The sequence below is a fragment of the Apodemus sylvaticus genome, chromosome X (genome assembly GCF_947179515.1).
Source record: "Apodemus sylvaticus chromosome X, mApoSyl1.1, whole genome shotgun sequence".
NCBI classification, from domain to species: Eukaryota; Metazoa; Chordata; class Mammalia; order Rodentia; family Muridae; genus Apodemus; species Apodemus sylvaticus.
In genome coordinates, this window is record NC_067495.1 from 86,619,015 (window position 1) to 86,634,247 (window position 15,233).

At 36.3% G+C, this 15,233-nt stretch overlaps 1 pseudogene; it reads right to left on the bottom strand.

Annotated features, from left to right (window-relative positions):
• Nucleotides 1-14,000: 14,000 nt before the first annotated feature.
• LOC127674579 (60S ribosomal protein L34-like) lies at nt 14,001-15,013 on the bottom strand (annotated as a pseudogene).
• Nucleotides 15,014-15,233: the final 220 nt, after the last annotated feature.

Genomic DNA, 15,233 nt, shown 5'->3' on the forward strand with positions numbered 1-15,233 from the left:
AACAGTTCTTTGATAAATCACATTTTTTTTAGATATCCTACAAGTGTGTATGTGTGTGTGTGTGTGTGTGTTTCAATATGAATTTGAAAATTGTCCTTTTAAGTTCTATGAATGATTATGTTGACATTTTAATGGGGCTGGTATTGAATGTGCAGATTGTTTGTAGTATGATTGAAATTTTTGGTATATTAATCCTTCTGATCCAGGAACATAGGAAATCTTGTCATCTTCTGATATCCTCTTCAATTTTTTCAAATAATTTGTCATATACTTCTTTCCCTTGCTTGCTTAGAATTATACCAAGTTATTTTATATTATTTGCAACTATTGTGATGGGTGTTCTTTCTCTGATTTCTTTCTTAGTCCATTTGTATATAGGCAGACGCCTAATTTTTTGAGTAAATATTGTATCCAGCCACTTTACCAAAGATATTTATCTGCTATTAAAGTTTCCTTGTGCGGGGCAGTAGTGGCATATGCCTTTGATCCCAGCACTTGGGAGGCAGAGGTAGGAGGATTTCTGAGTTCGAGCGCAGCCTGGTCTACAGAGTGAGTTCCAGGACAGCCAGGACTACACAGAGAAACTCTGTCTTGAAAAAAAAATAAATAAATAAAATAAAGTTCCCTTGTAGAATTTCTGAGATCATTCATGTATGCTATCATATCACCTGTAAATAAAGATACTTTGACTTCTTTGTTCCAGTTTTTATCTACTTGTTCTCCTTCAGTTGTCTTATTGCTCTAGCTAAGGCATCAAGAAGTATGTTGAATAAGTATGAAGAGAATAGACAACCTTGACTTGTATCTGATTTTAGTGGAATTGCTTTAAGTTTCTTTCCACCTAAGTTGATGTTGGCTATGGGCTTGCTGTAAATTGCCTTTATTATTTTGAGGTATGCCCCTTGTAGCCTTAATTTCTTCAGGCCTTCTATCAGGTAAGAGTGTTTCATTTTTATCAGTGGTCTTCTCTGAAGCCAGTGAGGTGATCATGTGTTTTTCTTTTAATTCAGTTTGCTTATATGGTGGATTATATTTCTTGATTTTCATGTATTGAACTATCCCTGCATTTCTGGAATGGAACCTACTTGATTATGGTGGATGATTTTTCTGATATAATATTTGATTCAGTTTGCAAATTTTTATTAATAATATTTGCATATATCTTTATGAGTAAACTTGCTCTGTAGTTTTCTTTCTTTGTTTGGTGTGAATATTTAAATGAGATTGGCCTCCATAATCTTATATATTTGTATATTTGGTCCCCAGTTGAAAGGAAAGGATTAGAAAGTATGGCCCTCCACACAATACACTCCCACCTCCGCCCCCTTGGTTTCTCTTTGTTGGGGCCTCTATTGAGCCTTTACCTGACCAAGGACCACTCCTCCCTCTGAACTGACCTGCCAGGTGATTCTAGGTTGTATAAGAAAGCAGGCTGCACAAGCGATATAAGAATTATTCCTCCATGGTATCTGGTTCAGTTCTTGACTCAAGGTTCCTACCTTTTGAATTCCTTCCCTGACTTCCTTTCATTATGGACTATAACCTGAAAATCAAATAAATCTATCCTTCTCAAGTTGTTTTGGTTCTGGTGTTTATCGCAGCAATAAAACACAAACTAAGACAAAGCTCAACATGAAATGATGTCTGCCTGACTTTCACTTTAATGTGCCACTCTGCTTATACAAATCAGTACAACTTGATAAACAATGAATACAAAGTAAGTATGAGATTCAAATTATGCAGTCACAGATATGGTTTGTCTTGGAGAGGAAAATAAAACATCAAAGAGTATTTTTCAATGTTGTGACTCTGACTCCTCTTGTGAGATTTCAAAGGTTAATATATAGAAAAAAATGGTTGTTATCAGAAATAACATGCTATCAAGTGTCTAATGGCAACAACATGGTGACTTAGTAAAAAGAATAGGTACAGAAACTAAATAGGAATAGAGAAGAATTTGCTGTGCACTTCAAAGCTACTAGACACAGCTTGAGCTTGAAACAGCTGGTTTTTAAAACAAAGCATTGTGTTACATTCAATAAAGCAGAACAAGATGATAGTCTACATTCACCTTCCTCATGGTTTAAATCTGAAATATTTGACAGGACTTAAAGTTTGTCAATGAAATGTAAATCTCCCTTCCAAAATCCCAAAATCTTAGTTATATTGACTACAGGTTAGCTAAGTTTTGTAGTGCTGTGAGAAAATAGCTCATAGAAACAACTTACAGGGTAAAAGACAGATTTTGGCTCATGGTTGCAAAGGGTTCAGCCCATGGTTACATGATGCCATATGTTTGGGAGAATATCATGGCAGAAGAGTCATGTTGCAGAATGGGCTCTTTGGTAACATAATATTTATATTATTCTTTGAATTTCCATACAAGGTATTTTGATCACATGTACCCACTACTCCTTCCTATAACTGCTTCTAGAGCCACAAAACACAGTCCCACCAACAAATAGGTTTTTCATGTATAGTCTCCAGGAAGCAGAGGAAGGAAACTGAGGACTAGGTATAATCTCCAAAGGCATGAACTACTAGCCTACTACTTCTAATTAAGCACCATGTTCTCAACTTTCCAATATCTTTGAAAAATGTGCCATCAGATCAACTGATTGTTCAACATGGAAAACTGTGAGGTACATTGCTATTCAAATCACACCACATTAATTGTGTATAATTATTACAATTCCTACTAAGGGCTAGTGAGATGGTTGGTCTGGAAAATGCACCAAACTAATAACTGGAGTATGATAGCTGGTACCCATAGAGTAGAAAATAAATGACTCTTACAAGTTGTCAATTGACTTCTACATGAACAGTATGCTGCATAAATGTGAAAATGTGGAGAGAGGAAGAGAGAGATAGAGAAGAATGTACAATTAAAGAAATAAAATGTAACTGAAAAATCTATAAAATGCCTACTGAATTGTACTTTACTCAACACATATTACTCAACATATTGTAGTCCTTTTTTATGTCAAAGAGTATATAACTCTAGAAAAAAGAAGAAGGAAAGAAAGAAAGAAAGAAAGAAAGAAAGAAAGAAAGAAAGAAAGAAAGAAAGAAAGAAAGAAAGAAAGGAAGGAAGGAAGGAAGGAAGGAAGGAAGGAAGGAAGGAAGGAAGGAAGGAAGGAAGGAAAAAAGGGAGGGAGGGAGGCACGGAGAGAGAGAGAGAGAGAGAGAGAGAGAGAGGGAGAGAGGGAGGGAACTTTGAACATAAGACTTTATCCTGGTGGAAACACGTGGTGCTCCAATTGCTTCAAGTTAATAGTTACCTCAGAACATGAGTATCAGTAAGTTATTTCAGACTACCAAAAGAGAAAAAGAATGAAACCTAGAAGTAATATTAAAGTTTGCTTTTAATTGTTTAAAATAAAACTAAGAGTTTTGCTGGGGTTCTAATAAAGCACTCACCTAACCTGCATAAGCACCTGAGTTTAGTGCTCAGCACTGCAAAATAATTGTTTTAATAAAGTAGAATAAAATTGTCATCCTGTAAAAAGTAAGCCCGGAATTGCAAGCGTTCTGTTTCCAGAAAAATTATATCATCTACCGAGTATTTTTCAAGGATGTTTTTCATTACCACCAAATGTTCATAGTAGCCTTATTTATAATAGCCAGAAGCTGGAAAGAACCCAGCTGTCCTTCAACAGAGGAATGGATACAGAAAATGTGGTACATTTACACAATGGAATACTACTCAGCAATTAAAAACAATGACTTCATGAAATTCTCAGGCAAATGTATGGAACTAGAAACTATCATCCTGAGTGAGGTAATCCAATCACAAAAGAACACACATGGAATGCAAGTAGATATTATTAGACCAGAAGTTCTGAATATTCAAGATGTCACATATCACATGATTGATTCCCAAGAAGGAAGGAGAGGTCCCTGGTCCTGGAAGGGCTTGATGCAGCATTGTAGGGGATCACCAGGACAGAGAAGAGGGAGGGGGTTGATTGGTGAACAGAGGGAGGGAAGGGGGTTTATGGGCCTTATGGGGAGGGGGAAACCGGGAAAGGGGAAAGCATTTGGAATGTAAACAAAGAATATAGAGAATAAATAAAAAATAAAAATAAAATAAAAATATGCTTTTAGTATTAATGTTCCTTTTTGCCTTACATTTAATCTGCATGTTTTTCTTGTGTCAACACAAGGCCTGTTACTGTGTTGACACATAGTAGAAGTTCATTCAATAGTTACTAAATTTTGCTGTTTCAGGTCCCTTTTCCTTCATACGTGTTTTAAACACTTGATTGTTGGTTAACTGAAAGGAACTACATAAGGAGACTAACAGCAATTTGAAAACATACTTTCAAAGTCACTGCACAAACAATGCTAAAATTAGATATAGCACTGTGGAAAAATGCCATTTCTCTTCTTCCTGTGGAAAAATCAGGACTCTGAACTTATGAGATTTTGACAGGCACAATGTGGATCAGAATTATTAGGAGAGGAGGACAGGATGAGGAAGGAGAAGAAAGAGGAGGGAGGAAAGAAAGTGGAGAAGAAAGAAGAGAAAGAGGAGGGACAGACACCAAGACATGATATAGACTAGTAGAATCAAAATCACTCTATCATTAATTTCTGAGAAAATAGTGAATAAGGCCAACAAAATATATTATAAATGATGTTCTCAGCAAGAGAATGCTACATTTTGGTGAGATTGTTACCACTTGATATTATTTTCATGACTGCCTTGAACTATAGAGGCAATGGAGCTTAGTTAGGAGTCTTTGGAGTCAGGCTGCACATTCCAATCTGTGTCTTAGTAAATGTTAACACTTGCAGGGTTAGTATGTCATTAGAGGCAACATCAATAAATAGCAGCTACTAGTAAGTGCAGCCTCTCTGTTTCTAAATTTATGATGCTTATGATCAACTTAGCCCTTAAAAGCAATTTTTATGCCTAAAACTAATGTTCACACCACAGACACTGTGAACCTATATAAAACTCTATTAGCATATTGAAAACAAAACATCACTTGCTGAAAAGTGTAATCTTTCCATTTATGTAAATTATCTTCTGTGAGTTAATGAGTGGTGTCCCAAATCCAGCCCAGAGCTCCGGCCACTGGGCAAGGCAGACTTGGGAAATTGGACTGCAGTGCATCTCCACAGAACCACCAGGTGGGTGTTGGTCTGTGAGAAGCCATAGGACTCTGCTGCAGGGGCAGGGAAGGGCAGTCATTAGGCTTGCCTGGAGAGCCTGCAGGGCAGAGCTAGTGTATCCCGAGCCTCATAGAGATCAAGGATGACAGGTTCGCACTCTTGGACACCATAGACGCCGCTGGATGTCAAGGAAGAGCTGAGAACAGGGTGGAGGCTCACAGGGCTAGGTCTTTAAGTCAGCTTTGGAGAGCTAAGGAACAAAATATCATGTTACTTGTGCATCTGGGATAGGCAGTAACAGATTGTCTGTTAAAAGAAACTTGTTGTTAATTAAGGATTGAATAATAGTAATCAGCATAGTTTATTTGACCTATGGAAGTAAATTATATTACTTTTGAACCTTAAAAGAAATCTTAAACAAGTTGAAAATGTTGGACATATATCACGAATGCTAGGGAGAAAAATAAACATTTAAATAACGAAGCAAAAAATCTTGTATTGAAAAGCACAAACACTGTTTCAGGTTTTCCTGTTAGGGGAGAGCATGCCAATGGATTAGTCCTTTGCACAATATCTGTGGGCGCTCCACAAGTTAAGCCTCACTCAACCAGAATACAGACAAAGCCTCAAAGCCTTTGATTTAAGGGCATCATCAAGTGTGGGAAAAGGAGAGCTCTGGCTGGCTCCTACAGACCAGTGTCCTTGGCTAGCTGGTTGCTTAGAGGGGGTGGCTTGGTAGCTGGGAACACTGGGAGACCTTCCAGTGAGAGACTAGACACAAAGCTCTTTAGGGGAAGACCTGCCCTACTGTTACAGCAGCAGGGGTCCAAGAGTCAGTCCATTGTTTTAGAAAGTTTACTATAGGGAAGTAGAGAGAGAAAAGGTGAAGAAGTAGAGGTTGGCTATGGCCACATGGAGACAGGGGGAAAGGGAATGGGGAGCAAGGGATCAAGAGACAACAAGAGGGGGAAGAGAGGGTGAGCAGCCCCTTTTATAGTGGGCTAGACCTACCTGGCTATTGCCAGGTAACTGTGGGGGTAGAGTCCAGACAGAATACCAGGGGCTTGGGGCATTGCCCTACATGATTGATGGTCAGAGAATAAAGGAGTAGAGGGCCTCCTGTCAGAAGCCTAGGGTCTGGGGACATGGCCAATGGATTAATCCCTTGCACAATATCTGTGGGCGCTCCACAAGGTAAGCCTCACTCAACCAGAATACAGACTGCCTTTCAAGGTCCCACAAACTTCTGTATTTAAAAACTACTATGGTCATTGTTGTGCCTTGAGGAAAACAATTTGTACCATACCTATTACAGCAAAATGAGCAAATTCTGTTGAACAATTTATCATTAACCCTGAAAAAAGTTTATACTAAAAATAATAGCTTACATTGTTCTCTACAGTATAACTGATGGTTAACTGAAGGTTTTTCTACTGATGGTTAGAGAAATAGATAAAAAGTGAACTACCACCATAATATTGCTGAATATTATAGAACAATTCAATATAATAAAAGCAGATCTCTATGTTTTGACATGAAGCAAGAACCAGGACATATCATTAAGCAAACAATCACAAGGCATAAAATATATTCTTATGTTAAATACAGAAAAGAAGAGCACATAGTACATACATATAAATACATATGTGTACACAAATTCAACAAAAATCTAAACAGAGAAACATAATAAATTAGTCCCCTTTTCATCACTCTAATAAAGTGATGGAGACAGTACTTTATAAACACATCTACCTACCTTATAATTTGGCAATCCTGCAACAACTGTATGACAAACTGAAAAGAAACACCAAGAAACTGTCCCTTCCCCCACAGCATTGAGCTGGCTGGCAGCTGGTGTTATCTCCAGCCTATTCAAGCTGTGAAATTCCTGGCCTGCAGCCTCCACCCTTCCCCCCCCCCCCCGCCCCCCCCCCCAGCCCTTGTTTTGTTGGGAACAATACAGCCACTTTCACCTTAACTACCAAGGCTGCCTCAGGGCAGTCTCACCTGGAGACCAGCAGAAACCTGCATGACTGGAAGAAGGCAACCCGCTGAGAAGAAGATCCAAGGAATTCTTGGCCATTTGGGGGGCAGGGTGCTTTTCTAAAGACTATATATATTGACTAAATAATAGTAAAGTGAGTCTCTATGGGCAACTGTCCCCTTGACTCATTTCTCTTTCATCCCCTTCCTGTTCACCCCCAGAATTCTCTTCCAGGGATCCGGTTCGCATGTGGCCTCGGGCGGCTACAAGAAACAATAGCTGAATTACAAGAGAAAGGAAGGAATCCTTTGGCCTTCCTGAATCTGCCCATAATTAAGTCGATTATATATATATTTCATACATATTGTAGTAATTCTTTCTGGAGTCAAGAGTTTCTGTCTTGCCTCTGCAACTTGTCAGCTTTATAATGTTGAACACTGGAGATAGGGAGATGGCTCAGTAGTTAAATGTACTTGTGACTCTTGCAGAGAATCTGGATTCATGTTCGAGGACATTTACACAGGACACATGGTGGTTCACAACTGCCTGTAACTCTAGTTCCAGGGAACACACACAAAATTTAAAAAAATAAATAAATAAAAGATCTTTGATTCTGAACATACTTGATACTTCATTGCTCCTTTTTTTCCTGATATATATACTGTGAATTGAGTTGTAAGAAATTAAATGAATACTTATTCAAAGATTAAAACTCTGCATGGTAGAAAGTAATTTTATTAATGTTACCTACTATTATCAATTTATTTTGTGGGTTCAATTAAACAAATATTAATTAACTACTCACAATTTTTTTAAGTATTTCAGCAGCCATGAGTGAAGCAGAGATGACTATAAGTCAGTCTGCCACTGATAAATTCCATTCGATGTGTAAAATGTAGGCACATGTGTCCATTAAATAAATACAGTGGGTAAACACTGTAATAGTGTTGTGAGCACACAAGGGGGCAACTGAACCCAGTCTTGGGAAAAGAAGTAAGGATGGAGAGTGGACATACTTGATATGGAAATTTCCAATAACAACCTGGGCACCATTCCCTTTTTTCAAAAAGGGAAAGTCCTTACTCCTTGCCAAATCTAAAAGTAACACATCAGAGTTATGATTCCACGACTCATTCTGATTACAACTCACATTTGGCAAGGAAGAGTTACCATTATAAGACATGACAAAGTTGTTCCAAAGGCAAGTTGGGAAACTACAAGCCTCAAAGGGATTGAGTTTATTCCTCAGGGTGCCAACTTTTCCTAACATAGTTTCCATATTCGGTGAATATTTTATGGTAAGCTTCCAACAATTTCACAACAAATATCTAAATCCCTGGCCAAGCACTTGAGACAATACTAAGTTAAAATAAACGTGAGTTAGCACTGCATCTCTGTTTTTTAAATAAAGATATGACAATAACTTGCTTAAGTAAGAGCATATTAAGAAACCAGAAGAGAATACTCCAATCATGGGTCAATATCTAGTAATAGTCAAATGATTATTTAAAGAGAGAGACATAGAAAATATGTTTTATTGTTTAAAAGACTAGCATGTAAGATTGAACGTGGTTTTTTAAATGAAGGATCTTAAGCTGGCTCATTTTAGGTCATGTTGACCCAAGCCAGAGTCATTTTGCAAAAGGGAACATCTGTTGAGAAAATGCTCCCTCCAGATTTGCTGGTGAGCATGCCTGTGGTGAATTTTCTTAGTTGATTGGCGGCTGTGGGAGGGCCTAACACCCTGGGGATATTATCACACTTGGGCAGGCAGCCCTGAATGGTATAAGAAATCAGGCTGCCCAAGCCATGAGAAGTAAGCCAGTGAGCAGCATTCCATGGTCTCTGCATCATCTGCCTCTCAATTCCTGCCTTGCCTGTCTTGAGTGACAGACTCCAGCATGTAAAATGTAGTTTGAAATAAACTCTTTTCTCACCAGTTGCATTTGGTCATGGTGTTTTATCACAACAATAGAAATCCTAATTAAGACAGATACTTTTCAAGTAAATTCAGTTAATAATACACACTCCAAGACAAATAAAAAGAAGAAATTTCGTGCTAATAAGGGTTCATGGTCTACTGAGAAAATCAAAATCCACACAAAGAAAAGGGAGTGTTATCAAGTCTCTGCTTATATAAAATAAAGTTAAAATATCCTGAACAAGTATCAATTTAGATTCTTAGCAAGGATTACATATTCTTTATGAAAAACTTGGAATAGCTTTTTATTGCATAGAAGATAAATCTCTGTCTTACTCCAATGTTAATCCTGTGGTCCAGCTGGAAAGACTCAGTTTCCCATTTTCAATACTTTACTGCACAAATTCTAACCATGTGTATCCACATTAGCCACACCTCTTTCATGAAACCCTTAGCTATAATCAACCAATGCACTCTCCCCCTACCAAATAGTCTCACCACTTATCAAGAAGCTTGCCATAAATGAGGAATGTTACAAATAAATAGCAGAAAAAAAAAACACATAAAAAACCTTACATATTTAGAAGTGCTTTCAATTGCCAGTACTTGACTCTATGTTAATTGAATTGGTTTGCGTATCTAAGGGAACCAAGTGTTGATCATAAAAGGGTATATCAAATTAAAAAAAAAAAAAAAAACTAGAGCTGGCTTAATCCAAACAACACTTCCTGGAGAGAGAAAGGCTTGTGCTCTTAAATACTTGTATTCCTTGACGAAAAAACATTCTCCACATGAAAAGCATTGTAGAAGTTTCTGTCCAATAGAATTTGCATACTTCCAATCCCACTGGTATCAGCCCTTCCTAGCCACTGAAAGCACACTTTGGAGGAAGAAGCCCTGCAATGTAAATTTTACATCTACATTTATTACAGCATAATTTTTGTGCCATAAAAAGCACATAGAGCACATAGGTCCATGAGTTTAACAAATATAACTGAATTTGTAACCATAATCACAATTAATATATATAATAGATATGACTTCTTATTCACAGTTGTCAACCAAGAAAACAGAAGGACATACTAATAAAAATGAGTTTTTCTCAAAAAATATTATCATGATAGTTTAATTTACACTTATTGATAAATTTCTGAATATACTAGGTATTATTTTCTTAGGTCTATATAATATCTAGATAATGTATGTGAACGGATTTACAAAAAATGCATCAAAATGAGATAGAATGCTTAAAGTATAGTTTATAGGTCTCAACTATAGTTTAACTGCAAATGCTATATGAACATAGTCTCCAGCAGAAGAGAAGTTGGTCATTTTCAAGACAGGTACTACGGAAAAGCATGATTCTTAAACAAGTGCCCACATAGGAACACTTTGATATGGTACTCTACTGAAAACAATTAGATGTTGTTTTATTATTTAAGAGAAAACAATTAGAATTTTTATCATTTCATATCAATTGAGTTCAATACTAGAAATTAGGTGTTTTATTTTATATATCTTTGTTTCATTTCTCTAGTAATTTATTTTTATTGTATATAGGAAAATTTTTGCTCTCTGGAGGACTGGGTTAAAGAAAACCTGTATGTTTGTGCAGATTAAGAAACACTTTTTGATGCCCAAATGTAGGGGAATGCCAGGTCAGAAAAGTGAGAGTGGGGGTTGGTTAGCAGGGGGAGCAGGAATCACATAGGAGGATTTCAGAGGGTTAACAAGGAAAAGGGATAACATTTGAAATTTAAATAAAACAAATATCTAATTACAAAAAAGAAACACTCGAATATATTCCTATACCACCTACTGCTTTTAGTTACTAATATTGGCCACTCAGTGATCTCTTAATTACTTACTACATTAAATCAAGGCCTGTGAGCATTTTATGTAAAACATCAGATACTATATATTTTAGGATCTGAAGTCCTCTTACAACTATTGAGCTCTGTAATGTTAAGGCAATAGTTGCTTTAGATAATATATAAATAAGCGAATTTGATTTTATTTTAATAAAATTTTATTTGCCATAACTAGATGGTTGGGTTGGCTCAGTGGTCTATACATAGTTCACTCTGTCTAATATCATTTACTTTTGTCAATTACATTAGAGATTTTTCAAGAACAAACTAAAAGGTTTACCTTTGATATTGTTCATTCCAAGTAGTGACTACAAATTTCAATAGACATTTTTGAAATAGATGAACAAAAAATGGATAACCATTAAACCAGAATGATAGATGATAGATGAATGAATATTACAGATAGTGGAGACAATCAAGTAAAGGCATAGGCACATTAATATAAGTATTGTAGTCCATTTGGCTACTACAACAAATACCTTAACCTGAATGACTTACATACAATAGAAGTTCATTTCTCAATATATAACATGAGCAATGAACAACTGATACTATACAAATTACCACTTTCTCAGCACAGATTTTATATACTGTGTCTACTACATTCTAAACTCGTCTATATAGAGCCATATATGTATATTGTTTGGTTGAACTAAGATAGATAGATAGATAGATAGATAGATAGATAGATAGATAGATAGATAGATAGACAAGATAGATGATAGGCTAATTGATTAATAAGTATATATCTATTTTGCTTTGTTAATTTTCCATATTAACTTTAAAATAAAGTTCTATATCTCTGGAAGGAAAATAAGTTTTATTTCTCACAATTATAAATACTGCCAAGTATAAAATCAAGACATTGATCAAAGACTATGAAAGGCAAATATAGAAAAATTTTCTCTTGCTAGACTCTAAAATTTAAATTTTGTGTGTGTGTGTATGTGTACATACATACAGACAGACATACACGCAAGCCACAAAACTAAAAGAGAAATTATGAAAGAGAGCAAGGCTTCCTAAGAGAGTGGAAAATAAGATAATAGGGGCTAGAGAGATGGTCATGAGCACTGACTGCTTGAGTTCCTGAGCTTAACTCCCAGCAACCACATGGCAGCTCACAACCATCTGCAATGGGATCCAACACCCTCTTCTGGTGTGTCTGAAGACAGTGACAGTGTACTCACATGCATAAAACAAATAACTAAATCTTAAAAGTGGGGAACTGACTAAGATAAAATGTCAAAGCATAAGCATGAAAGAAAATAAACAGTAATGACATGTATGTATGAACATGTAATGATGAAACCCATTCCGTGATATTTCTTTTTAAAAATATTAAAAAGAAAATGACAAAAAAAAACCCACTGGTAGGTTTGTTTTGCATCTGATAACAGCCTCTTATTTAGTTCATAAGCTGAGCCTTCATGTTGTATCTTCACATGACAGAAGGGGGTATGATTGCTGTCTCTCTTTAGATTATTTTTGTTTGTTTATAAGATAGAGAATAATGTAGCTTAACATGACCTTGAGCTCACTGTGTAGCCAAGGATAACCTCCAACTCCTGATCCTGAACTATTATGCCCAGTTTATATAGTGCTAGGTTTTGTATCCAGGGATTTACACATGCTAGGCAAGCACTCTATCAACTGAGCCCAAACCCTCTCCTGCCTTTTTTATAAGAACCCTAATCTTATTCAAGAGGGTTCTGTTCTTATGACCAACTCACTTCCCCAAAGGTCAATACCTTCCCACTGCTGATTTTGTTTGAATAAATGAGTTTGTTGATGGGAGGGGGACATATGCAAACATTTAGAACAGCAACAAGTGATGATAAATCAACCAAAGATAAAAGGACGCTGGGTAATGTTTAATATATCAACTGATTAGATGTCTTCCTGTCATTATGAATACAGTTCTGGTCAACACCCTTTCTACCTTCACTGAACATTGAAAAGTGTAAATACATTGACATTTTCCACAAAAGGAGTTAGATGCTACATAAAGACAAAATTCTGGTTTACACTAGGTTACCAAAGGAATTTATTCAACAAATGTTCTCCCAAAATAATGTCAATACAATTTGTTTTGCACTCCTTAGCTCAGGTTTTATTTTTTTTTTACTAATGTATATGAATTTATATATATGCATATGTATTAAGGTACTCTCCAGAACCAGAAAGGCTCTCAGATCTCCTAGAACTGGACTTATAGGCAGTGTAAGATACTCAACATAGGTCCTCTGCAAGAGCAATAATAGGCTTTAAACCACTATTCATTTCTCCAGCTGTGGACTACCACTTACAAAAGAGAAATTGAGGTGGCTGTCCAAGAAATATCTAAGATAATTTCTCTATGTTGCTTTTATTTTTCAAGCATATGAATTCAACAAGTGATTCCTTTTTTTTCACTCAGATATAGGCTCCATCCATCTATTAAAGAAATTCTTAAAAAAATAAATATAACATTTTGTTTAAAATAATTGCTACTTTATACTTTATGGCCAGGAAAATTGCGTTGTCTAAAATTAAGATTTTAAGAAAAGTGTTCACTGTAATAGGTGACTAAAATTTAATCCAAATTTGATGACTTTAGCCTTAGGTCATATACATAGCCATTAATACTTAAACAGTTGGAGGAAGGTGAATAGGGTATAAATATTGTAGAAGTGGCACATGAAGAATGTTAAATAAGTGAATTGCCAGTATTCATTACAGCAACAAACTTGTCATGTAAAGCCACATTCATTCATTTAGTCAAGAGTACCCACTATATGCCAAGAATTCTCAGTGATATGATGAAGCAAATAGAACTTCTGCCTTCCAATTGCTTATACACCAGAGTGTAATACATGGTTAGTGCGATAGCACAACAGATTCACCAGCAGGCTATATTCACACTTTATGAAACTTATCAAATGTACCTTGCCAAAGGTACCCGTTTTATTGGTGCTATATTTCTCTAGAGGTGAGGAATCATTGCCTTTGCCAAAGACAAAAAAAAAAAATAATCATCTCTTTAGGATAATGGAATGTTAACTAAGTTAATGTGATGGTCTTTTTTTTTTTAACCATAGACCAGGCTTAAAAAGCTGCACATTTATTTTGCTTTCTGACTCTGTGCTTATGCTTTCAACACTTTCACAACGATTTTCTGCTCCTCAATAGGGAAAGCCCACTTGATCCTGTCATGGACACACTTGGCGCACAAGGAAACACCATAGGCCCTGTTTATGTGCTTCTTTGTCTTAGACAATCTCATAGGGACTTTGGGTCTCACAGCAGGAACCCCTCGAAGTCTGCCCAGGAACTTGCTGCCTGCTGATTTAGTTGCTTTCCCAAAGTTCTTGGTGTAAATGTAAACAATCCTGTTGCCAGGGGTTTGAAACAGCCTACTTTTGTTAGAGGCTGTATAGTAGGAAATCCTACTATAAAAAGCACTGGACCATCCTGAGTGCCTCTAACCACTGTCCCCAGAAGAGGAAAAGAATGTGATGGTATTATAATCATGTAACTGTCCGCCCTCAGTATATGAGCTCTTCCGGAAGATCAAGGTTCACTTCCTAAGATCCACAAGATGGCTCACAAACATCTGTAACACCAGTTTAAGGGGATCCAGCTCCCTCTACTGGCCTCCTTGAGCAACTGGCATGCACACAGGCGCGCACATACATCCAGACAAAACACTCATACATATAAAATAATAATAATAACTTTTGAAAAATGAAAGTTTCAAGCCTAAGAAATTCATTCCAATTTATTCTGATACACACTTAATGCATAATAAGTCCTCAAGCATTTAAAAATCCATTTTAGATTCATGAATGTCACACAGGTCATAGCAAAATCATTGGCAGTTGAATATTTACAGAAGTAAAGTGAATCATGTTGTGAAAGAACTCAGCTTTCTTAATTAAATCAATTGCATATTGATTCATATATTGAAGCAGAAATGTTAAGTGTATGATAAGGTCATCCTTTTTGTGTGGTTAATGGCTTTATTAGCCATAAAAATCACCATTAAACAGAACCTTTTAAAGGCCAACTTAATATGACAGTTTTCATGTTTTTGAAACCATGTGTTGCATAGTTCTCAGCTTACACAGGTACCATTTCGTTCGGCTGATTATAATATGGTGAAGCTAATACAGCACACATTTATGCAGATGGTAGGTAGCTCAACTTCTATGTGTCAAACTAAGGATTTCTGTGTAATCTAAGACCAGTGAACATGAGCCATTAGAAACAAAGTACAATAATGCTCATCTTACAAACAGTGGTTTTTATTTTTCTCTTTGTTTCTATGTCCCTGGAATATTATCTCCTGGATGTT